The 11,629-nt window shown below is 33.5% G+C and overlaps 1 long non-coding RNA gene across 1 annotated transcript; it reads right to left on the bottom strand.

The window, feature by feature from the left end:
* Positions 1-1,345: 1,345 nt before the first annotated feature.
* LOC109612288 (uncharacterized) lies at positions 1,346-9,259 on the bottom strand. Its single transcript, XR_002194444.2, has 2 exons — positions 8,964-9,259; positions 1,346-2,079 (listed from the first exon to the last, which is right to left on the bottom strand). It is a non-coding gene; the product is annotated as an uncharacterized LOC109612288 (long non-coding RNA).
* Positions 9,260-11,629: the final 2,370 nt, after the last annotated feature.

Below are 11,629 nucleotides of genomic sequence, written 5' to 3'. Positions count from 1 at the left end.
GCATGAATTGTATTGTAGGTCCGTGTTTTGGAGTACCCCCATATAACTGTATCGACAGATTTAAGGTTTCTTGGGAGTTTTAGTCACAAATGTAACTCGAATTTTCTGTGTATTGGCAGCATGTGTTCTTATTATGAAAGAAACATTCTTCCTGGATATTTGACCGAAAATTTTTCAAATTTGGAGATTGAGGTTCCTAGTTGGTACTACAGTCCTTGAAAGAAAATTGCTCATGCAGGTGCCTTCTTATATTCGATATTTTGATGATTTTAGCCACATTATCAACCGGAATCGTTTCAAATTTTGTCTTTGTAATTCATAATAGCTAGTGCCGCCTGTGACGGAAAATTGCATATGGTTGGAGGGTATTCAACGTTTGGCCCGGCGGAACTTATTGCCTTTCTACTTGTGTTTTTTTTTTAATATTTTTTAAACCCAATACACTAGTGTTGTTCCCTTACTTTGTCACTAGCACTATAGTGACAAAGTAAGGGAACAACACTTTGTGTTTAAATATATCAAATATAGAATAGACATTCATTTACTAAATTTTATCTAAATCAGCCAACATTTAGATATTGCTCTCAAATATATTCCATCTACTTTAATAGTACACCAAACGCATTATGTTTGTCTAATTCACTTGAATTTTAGATCATACGATTATATATATCTTAAATTTTCAATATATTTTATAATTAAATCTTCCCAAAGTCATAACATCCACGATATAGTCTTACATCATACAATTATCTCCATTAAATTAATTGGTAATATTAAAATTAATTAATATTTTGATACTCCATATATACTTTCCATCCAACTTGAAATTTCAACCCCTTAAAGGGTTTATAATTGAGTTTACATATATTCCCACTATGAACCTATACACATTTGTTAAGGGTGGAAGTGCTAAATATGCGTGGTGTCATATGGTATCATTTATACGGCTGCAAATGCTGATTTTTGTTACAAATAATAAAAACCATGGTATAACGATGAAACCTGAATTGTCAAGAATTATGTCCTACTAGGTGAGGAATACGACAATTATTTAATTTTTTCCCAAGAGAGTGTAAGTTTTATAAAATAATTGATGCATGGAAAATGTTACAGTCTATTTTTTTATATTACAAATAAATTATACAATTATCTATATCACAAAAAAAATAAATGTCTATATTTCCTATATTTGAATTTTTCAACATTCGCAACCACAAATAAGTTTAAAATTAAATTGATTTGGTCATAAGAATATCTGAAATAAAATTCAATTATCTTTCTACAACACACTTGATCATTTAATCCCATACCCATGTTCTCATCCCACAGACGAATTTTCAACTTATAGTTCATAATGCATATATTATTTAAAAATGTTCATTACAGAACAAAAACAGACAGCTATACAAAATGCAATTGCGCTCTTGGCACCAGAAGTGACTTTTTGTCTTTGTCCAACTAGCAACTTGACTTTATGCGAAACAGCCATTCAAAACACAAATCATGATGGCAAAGACAAACAAAAAAAACGACAACAAATAGCATGCACATCACATGCTGTTATATAAATATTACTATAGAATATTATACCCGGGTGCATATATATGGGGCTAGTGGTTGTAGTCGTCGCTGCTGTAGTTTTCCTATCTTAAAGCAAAAAAGAAAAAATAAAATCAGAAAAAACAGAACGCCATGAAATCATGAAAACATGTCACTGCCATAAAATAACATGAAAACAAATTGAGTGAACAAAACTTTGTTCAAGCTTTTTGACTCATTTGTTTTTTAGAATATTTATTACTATGCAAATTTTCAGTTGGTAGCGACAGCAGACTGCATTCGAATGACCATCAGTACATCCATCCATCCCGCCAACCATTCATTCAAACGAAATGCAGCCAATCGTAATTTGCCTTGGGTATAGAATAGGGCTTCATGCTTCCTTCGTTGCCAGAACCTAGTTATTTGTTGGTCTTATCATCCGGGACCTTGTGTCTGTGACTCATCCATCCATCCATTAAGTGTCACTGTCAACTGGGAATGCCACAAAAACAACATCAGATAGACGAGAAATATCTAAAAACAGAAGAAAAAATGCATATATTCAGTTGCCATTAGCCATGAATGTCTTGTTTTTCAACATGTCTGTCTGATTTAATTTTGTAAAATGAACAAATGCAACAACAGCATTGCTCCGTATTAAAGTGATTTTTTTTAAATATTTGTTGGAAATTCTTAATTTACACTTATAGAAATAATTATGGGTCGAATTTTTGAAATTTCTTTATTCAACTAATGGCAGTTTGATAGGTTCGTTTAATTTGCATTCTTTGTATGTGGAAATTACATAACAGCTGGCATATGGTAGTTCTACAAAAAATATTGTACTTCAAATCTTGATCAGCATAAAATTCGATGTCGTTTTAGCAATGTCCGTCTGTCTATCCGTCTGTGGAAATCACTCTAGCTTCCGAACGAAATGAAGTAGGTAGATAAAATTGTACTCAAATGTATACTACGTCTGCAGGATTTTTGGTATTTTAAATGGGCCATGTAGGTCCACGTTTTTGGTATAGTCCCCATATAAGGGTACCTCCTATTTTCGGTATTTTAGAGATTTAAGCGACATTATTCACCGGAAATATTTTAAATTCGAAGTTCGTACTGGATACTACAGCCTGTGACAAAAAATTGTCTGTGCAGGTCCACGCCTTCGTATAGCCCAAATATAACGGAACACCCCTATTTTCGGCATTTTGATGATTTTAGCGACATTATTCACCGAAATTGTTTCAAATTTGGTATTTAACGTTCGTAATGGACACCACAGCCTATGACAGAAATTGTCTGTGCAGGTCCACATTTTGGTTAGCCCCCATATAATAGAACCTCCCTATATTCGGTATTTTGATGATTTTAGCGATATTATTCGACGATTTTTTTGTCAAGTTTCGCATTTGAATATTGTAATGGCTTATGACAAAAATTGCCTATGCAAGTCCACGACGTCGTATAGACCCTAACTACCCTGACGCTGGCTACATTCGGTATTTTTAAATTTTAACAACATTTTTAACTGATTTTATTTTTTGAAATTTGCCAAATTTGTTCCAAGTGGTGGGAACAACACTTTTTTATATTTCATCAATTATTTGCGTAAAGTGTAATTTTGTCATCAAATGCAAATGTACAGTAACATATGAAGACATGTGAAATTTCCAGTTGTCGGTTATAATATAGTTGTTGTTTTTTTTCTGCATACTTATCCAGAGAATTTTCCTTTATTTAAGTTTTTCGTAGAAATACCATACGAGAATGGACTATCATGATAATTTTTTTACTATTGCAGTCGTGTTTATTGCGTATTTATAAATTTGAGCTTTAATATTGTCCATGGTATGGATATGCATACATATGTATATACCAATGTCCCATGAAATGTCCGCAAGTATATTATATATGTGAAATAACTGAAAGGCCCGCCAACACATTGACCATGCAAGAGTAATTTGCTGCAATATAGAATAAACTTGCAAAAAAAAAAAAGACTCCAGAGTATTGGTCTGCTAAAGAAGAACCAAGTAAAAAAGCTGTGAACTTCGACCGAGCAGGGCTTTTAAAAGAACTCGCTATTTGGAAAGTAACACTTTAAAAATATATTTATGATTGCCGAGATTCATTTTTCGAAAAGTATGTTATTCCTGCTGTTACAAACTTCCAATACCTAATTTCACATAAGTAAAAAAGACATGGACTTGCATAGACATCTTTTGTCATAAACCATTACAATATTCAAATGGGAAACATAAAAAAATCGGTGAATAATAACACTAAAATTACCGAAATGCCGAATATAGAGAGGTACAATTATATGAGGGATATACCAAAACGTAGACCTGCACAGACAATTTTCTGTCCTAGGCTGTAGTATCTATGACGAACTTCAAATATCAAATTTGGAACAATTCCAGTAAATAATGTCGCTAAAATCATCAAAATACCGAATATGGGGAGGTACCCATAATAGGGGGCTATACGAAAACGTGGACCTACATGGGCAATTTTCTGTCTTATGCTGTAGTATCTATATCTAAAATCATCAAAATACCACCTAAGGGTAAAGGGAACATTAGAGCCTATATACCAATTTTAAGACATATTCATGGGAATATGTGCCAAAAATCTTCAAAATACCGAATATCGGGAAATTCGGCTATATGGGGCTTTACAAAATCGTCGACCTATACATACAGTGTTTCGGCAAAAGAGCTAGAACCCATTAAGACCAACAAATACCAACTTCTAGGCAAATCCGCGAAGAAATGTGGCAAAAACCATTAAAATACCGAATATCGGGAGCTACCGTTATATGGGGGCTATACGAAAATGTGGACCGACATATCCAATTTGCGAAATTAACCTGCCTACTGGTGAACTATGCATGTATGCAAAAATTTAGCATTCTATCTCAATTCGTTCGGAAGATTGTGTGATTACAACAGACTTTGTAGAGTCTATTATGAATTTTTCGAGGAGTTACGAACGGAATGACAAATCTAATATACTCACCATAGAAAGGTGGAGGGTATAAAAACAGTAGAGAAAAGCCAAAGTCGCGTTGGGCCTACTTTATGATACCCACACCACTTTGCATATATAGTAGAGTTACATATAAGAAATATACGCGGAATTTATGAGAATTTAGACATAACAAATACTATCGTTTTTAAATGCGTATTACTCATTAATTTAAAATGCATTCCATTTGAGCTGATATTACAGTTTTTAGGAACAACAAACCTAATATCGGGTGAAGATATATACCGGAGTTATTTCCAAATCTTTACCGATCTCTATAAAATTTAGCACAGATATTTTTATGCTGTATCTGATAGTTGGCTCCAGATATCGTTGTTGTAGAGAGTATTTTACGGATGTGAGGCAGTTAAATACAAAATTCAATAAAACATGTATACGAGACCTCCTCTGCTCCGATTTTTACAAAAATTGACATACTTTCTTCAAGGTTAAATTCATACGTATGTACCAAAATCCATTCAATTTGGGTTCATATTATCCACTTCCATTAAATTTTACTGGGTAGATAGTTTTTATATTCTTATGATTCCAAACATCTTAAAACTGCTATTTGATTTCTGGACAACCTAATATTCCACGAAGAGTTTCATGTTTATATTTATATTTAAATATCACATTTTTGACAACTTGATTTTTGAATATAAAACATTTTTAATTAAGCCATTGACAAACAAAACTGTGTTACTTGCTGTTTTATGACTTCGATATGCATTTTTTCGGTGAAAATCCGCACATAAAAAATATTAAAAAATCCATATTTTATTATTTATGAGCCACAAATAAATTATTATTTGCCAGTTTAATGTCAATGACATTTCAAAAATGTCATATCCAATTTTTATCGGAGAAACTTTATGTTTAATTTACACCAATTAAAAAGCAATAAAAATCACATAAAATTTTAAGAAAAAAACTAAAATGTTGTATACTATTGAGTGAATTAAACATGCTAAATTTTTTATGATTTTCGCAGAAAAATATTATTTTGATAGATCTAAAAGAAAAAGAAATTATATTATATAACAGTAAGAAAAATAAAAATGTCATAAAATTTAAATAACATTCCTATCAACAAAGTTGTATGCATTCTGATTAGTCTAATGTACTGGCCCTTTTTGATTTTTTGTCTCATTTACATTACCAGTAATTGGTTATCCGTGAATCGAAAAAAAAAAACATAACTTTGCCAACATACAGCTAAAGATTCCTAATGAACATGTCAAAACTGCCCAACAATCAGCATTAAATTTTAATATTTAAAGTTATTAGATATGAGCACAACCTGTCCATGTAGAAGAGTCCTAAAGTCAATTACCCAAAGCAATGATGAGGCATGCAACAAATTGCATTTGATTTTGTAAAATCCTTTTTCTTTTCTTCTCCATTTCTATTTTGTCTAGTTTTGGAGATTATCGCTTCTGCATTGAGTGACAGACCGAAAGTCTGCAAATAAGGGACGGACAGATTTTATGATTGCAATGGTGAAGTCAGCAAAGACCCAGATCGACATCATGTGCTGTGCCGGTTTATGACATTATTTTAGCTTCCCCTGGCAAACTTACTTCTTAATCAAGCATAAGCCGCAAACGTTTTCTGCACTGAATTGCAAATTGCATTTAGACGAATAAATGGAGGCTGCTCATATTCAGGGAAAAATCTCACCACACAAAGGGGCAATGAACAGTGTTATGAAATGAAATATATATGAAATTTCCTGTTGAAATTTTCAAAAGTTTGAATTTTTATTAAAATTCCAAAATTTGGTGTAATTTTTTTCCACTGAGACATTTTTGTATTCTCTATTATTAGTATCATCATTCGGATTGCAAAAACTAGAAATATTATTCGTGGACCCTATATCGCTGCTATATTCTCGTTCTGCTTTATTTTTGAATTTTAATAGAAGTTGCATAAAAGATAAGATAAAGCTATAGATAACCTTCTTTATATCTTCCTTGGTAGTCAACTTCTTGAAGGTTTCTCTGTCTATGGCAGATTTTCATGTAATCTTCTATATACTGAAAACCAGTTTTTAAAAAAGAACATAGTGGCGGGAGCCGTTATATGGGACCCATGCCGAAACGGGAGCATATGTTACTAGGATTATCAAAATACTGAATATCGGTTTATATATCAAATATGAAATACCGAACCGTTGTATGTGAACCGTTGGCCAATATGGACAATGTTTTTACACCGTTTGTAGAACCCATTATAAAGATCAAATACAAAACTTCACACAAATCTATTAGAAAATGTGGCTTAAATTGTCAAAAGACGGAATATCCAAAGGTGCCGTTATTTGTGCGCTATAGGAAAACGTGGACATAGATATTCTATGTTCTGCAACCTGAGTTAAAATACATAATGAACTATAAATAAAAATTTTTAAACAAATTCATGGAAATATAAGGGTAAAACAATTAGAATACAGGATAAAACCAATGTTCCGCCAGAAACTATTACGAACCACAAATACCAATTCTTCAAATTAGTGAAAAAATGTGGCAATAATTAAGCAAAATACTGAATATTAGGAGGTACGCCTATATTGGGGCTATACGTTGTCCTATATATACAGTGTGAGATGAAAAAACTGCAACCAACTTCAGACTGCTGTCATTTCTAAGGCACTCGTCCGACAAATATTAAAATTATTCCAGTGACAGACCATTATATTGTTTACAAGCGTTCAAAATCATTTTGGTGGGAATTTTCCAGAAAAAAAGTTAATGGTGATGGAATTCAAGCATGATAGTGTGATGTCATTATGTTTGACTGGTAAACCACAAGTGGCTATCGTTAGAGAACTCCAGCATTTAAATGTCAATAAATTTTTTGTGTCTCGTACCATCGCTCTTTACCGTGCTACTGGTAGCGTAGCCCGACGTCAAGGAAGTGTACAGAAGAAAACAGCAACATCAGTAGAAATGGTTCGAAAAGTAAAGAAACGACTTGATCGACACCCGCGTCGTAGAGGCCGTAAAATGGCTCGTGAGTTGAACATATCGCAATATTCCATTTGGCAAATATTGAAAAATGAGTTCTGGGTAAAGCCATTGAAATTCCAAAAAGTGCAAGAACTTACCGCAACAGATGGAAAATAGAGTCAAAAGAGCTGATCTGCCTAATTTGGTTTTTTCCGATGAGAAAACATTCATTGTCCAGCAGTTAGTAAAAAAACAAAATGATTGAAAATTTTCTTGCCAAAGATGTCAGGCCACCATCGGTTGGCCACCAGAACTCAAGCGCCGCCATAACAGCCAATGATCGCTCTCCGCTCATATTAATCGACCGTGAAATCAGAATAAACAACGACTAATATCGTGACAATATTCTGGAGGATGTATTAAAGCCTTGGGCACGCAAACATTTTGGCCGCAGACCTTGGACATTCGAACAGGAGTCAGCACCATCGCACTCAGCACCCGCCATCCAAAAATAGTTACAAAATGAGGTTCCCCGCTTCATTTTCAGCGCATAATGACCACCAAAATCTCCGGATACCAAGCCGATGGATTATTGTGTCTGGAGTATTTTGGAACGCAAGGTTGGCATTAAAAAATACTAATGTGTCGATCACCTCAAGCAAGCGCTTCGCCGGGAATGGGCCAAAATACCACAGAGGAACATTCGTGCAGCGTGTGACGGCTTCATTTGTCGTTTGAAGGCTTAACTTTTTCTAAAAGTTGATGCTATTACCGACATTTTAGCTTTTATTCAATAGAATTTAAAAAAATGTAAAAATTATGGCGTTTAACATTGTTGCAGTTGTTTTTATCCCACCCTGTACAATGTTCCGTCACTGGGTCTAGACTCCATAACGTACTACAAATATCAATTTTAGACAAATTGGTGGACAATTGTGAATAAAATGATCAAAATACCGAATATCGGGAGCCACCGTTATATGGAGGCTATCCCAAAACGTGGACCGATACATCTCATTATCAATACCAACCATCCTAGACCAAATATAAACTACTTTACCAGTTTTTAAGACTCTACGTTATATAATATAGCATATATAGTGATTCAAACAGACAGACGGAAGAACATCGTTAAATCGGCTTAGAATGATGAGCATTAAAGATCATGAATTTATATACATTTTGGGGTCTATGACGAACGCTCAGAGGTGTTAAAAATGCAATGACAAATTGAATATACCCTCCTTTCCAAGGTGGAGGGTATAAAAACATCCCAACCTCTTGAAATGTGTCAAAACCGCTTAAGTATTTTGGAACACTGTTCCAGATTACAGCACAAACCAATAACTGTACGCCGCCAATGCACAAAAGAAAATCTCCAACAATATTAAATTATAAATAAAGTAAAAAACCATGTGATACGATACTCACTCGTCGTTGTGGACTCATGTTGGCAACAGCAGAAGCTACCAACTGCTGGCGATACAAAGCAAGAAGTAAATATTACATGCACTCACAGCACGTAACTGATGAAATAAACAACAGACGCTGGATGCCGAAAACACTGGCAAATTAGATATATTTTCCATTGCAGTTGATCGAACCAACGATGAGAAGGAGGAGGAGCAAGCGGTTAAACAGCAAGCTGTCTGATGAAAATGAATTTAAAATTAGCTTCTTTCGAACATTTTTTTCCTTCCAACTAACGTTGATTTCCTTCAATTGAACATCTACCAAATACTAAGTACAGCAGAACCTTGCTGTGTACAAAGATGTGTTTTTTTTTTTCATTTTGTTTGCTGTAATGTATTTGCAACTACCTGACTATGGTGGGTCGATTGCAATGGCATTTGTTTCCGTCTCATGTTTCATCGGATTCTCTCACTCACTCTCACTCACTTTACGATACGTGGGATCAGGCTGTGAAGAAACTAAAATTCACATATAGGGGGCGCAATACAACAACTGTTAGACATTTGGCTACCGCCATTATCCGATGGCATGACATGCTGAGATTGTTGTTGTAGTTTTATCTTAGGCATATGGGTGGTTAGGAAGCATGTCTGCCGTTTTTATTGCAATATCATAGTTTCCTATGGTTTTGTTGTTGTTTGGTAGTTGTTATCAGATGGGAATGAGGAGTGGGATAACGCGTTTGGACTTTCACCAAAAATGACATCTTAACTATGTAAATCATTTTTAAAGGAATTTATTAAAATACTGAAATAGTAATGCTAATTTTTTTTGGTAAAGAGTCCGGTCATGAACTCTTAACAAACCAAAACAAATATGACTACTAAGCCGAGCAAAAGATATTTTTGACATAATTTCCGTTGTGTGATAAACTTTCTTGAAATTCCTCTAGAATTTCAGATCGTTTAAATTAAATATTTCAATCTTGGTAAAATTTATTTTTTGTTTATGAAAAATAAATGTTCAGATTCTCTTGGGAAATTTGACCAATTCAGAATTTTTAGTAATAACTTGATTTTGTTAGCCAAACGGTTCTAATCTTATAATAGCGTGGTTTAAAGTAAATTAAACAACGCAAAACTCTGATATGGTTTTTAATTAGTTTATACATTCTGATATGGTGTATGTATCCCAGTAGACGGCAATTTATGGTATAGCTCATCTTCAAAATTGTTTTAAACGCAAATTTACTATTATGTTAAATTCAAGTTAGACTTTTTAGAAATTCTACATAGTTCTATGTTAAAGAAAAAAAAAATTAATTAGTTTATACATTTGGTGATTTTTTATATTAAATAAAATATTGTTTTTGTGCCAGTAGTCGGCACAACATTCCTATTGTCGACATGATACGAATATTTTGAAAGGAAAAAATTAAAATATATATTTAATAAAACTGTTTATTGTATATTTAAGAAAACTGAATCGGTATTGTTATTGTAAATATAGACTAGTTAAATATTAAAATAGAATAATACTTCATTTTTTTAAATTTCTAACCTCTATATAATTTCCCAAAATTTCAGTTTTAACAAGTAAAAAAGCAACTAAGTATGGCCGGGCCGAACTTTTTGTACCCTCCACCATTTGGAAGAAAATTGAAAGATTTCAAAAAATCGTCGAAAAACGATGCTGAAATGAAAACCATTATATGGGGGCTATACGAAGCCGTGGTCCTGCAAAAGTAAATTATCAAAATACTAATTATAGGGGGGTACCGTTATATGGGGACTATGCGATATCGTGGATCTATATAAATAATTCTCTTCAAGAAAATAAAGTACTCACAAGGAACTCCTTGTGTGAATTTTTAGATAATTCCATTAAAAAATATGGCTGAAATCATCCAAATACCGAATGTCGGGGGTAGCGTTATAAGAGGAATATCGAGGACCTATATAGAAAATTCTCTTTCAGGGGATAAATTACTCACAAAGAAGTTCTTGTGTAGAATTTCAGACAATTCCATAGAAAAATGTGGGTATAATCATCCAAATACCGAATATCGGGGGTACCATTATGTGGAGGCTATACGATATTGTAGACTGATATAGCCCATCTTGGAACTTGACCCGCCTGCAGACAAACGCTGATTAAGAATATATATTCCTTGTTGGGTATAAAATTATAATTTCGATAAGATACAAACGGAATGACGAAGTTAATATACCCTCCATACTATCTATGGTGCAGTGTAAAAAAATGGCTAATAGTGTATAAACTTTTCAAATTTTTTGTTTTTATACCCTCCACCATACTATTAAGGCTATATTAATTTTGTCATTCTGTTCTAACTCCTTTAAATACGCATGTCAGACCCAACAATGTATATATATTCTTGATCAGCGTATAATTTTAAGTCGATTTAGCGAAGACCGTCTGTATGTCCGCCTGTGTATCTGTCTGTTGTAATCACGCTATTTCTATCTTTCGAATGAATTGAGATAGAAGGCTAAAAATTTGCACACATGTTCATTTTACCAGTAGGCAGGCTAAGTTCGAAAATGGGCCATGTAGGTCCACGTTTTCATATAGCCCCCATATAATGGTACCTCCCGATATTCGGTATTTTGATGATTCTAGCGTCATTATTTACCAAAGTGGTTTCAAATTACGTATTTAGA

The sequence above is a fragment of the Musca domestica genome, unplaced genomic scaffold (genome assembly GCF_030504385.1).
Source record: "Musca domestica strain aabys unplaced genomic scaffold, Musca_domestica.polishedcontigs.V.1.1 4, whole genome shotgun sequence".
Taxonomy (NCBI): Eukaryota; Metazoa; Arthropoda; class Insecta; order Diptera; family Muscidae; genus Musca; species Musca domestica.
Note: the sequence above shows the minus strand (reverse complement) of the source record. Positions and strands in the feature narration are given on the sequence as shown.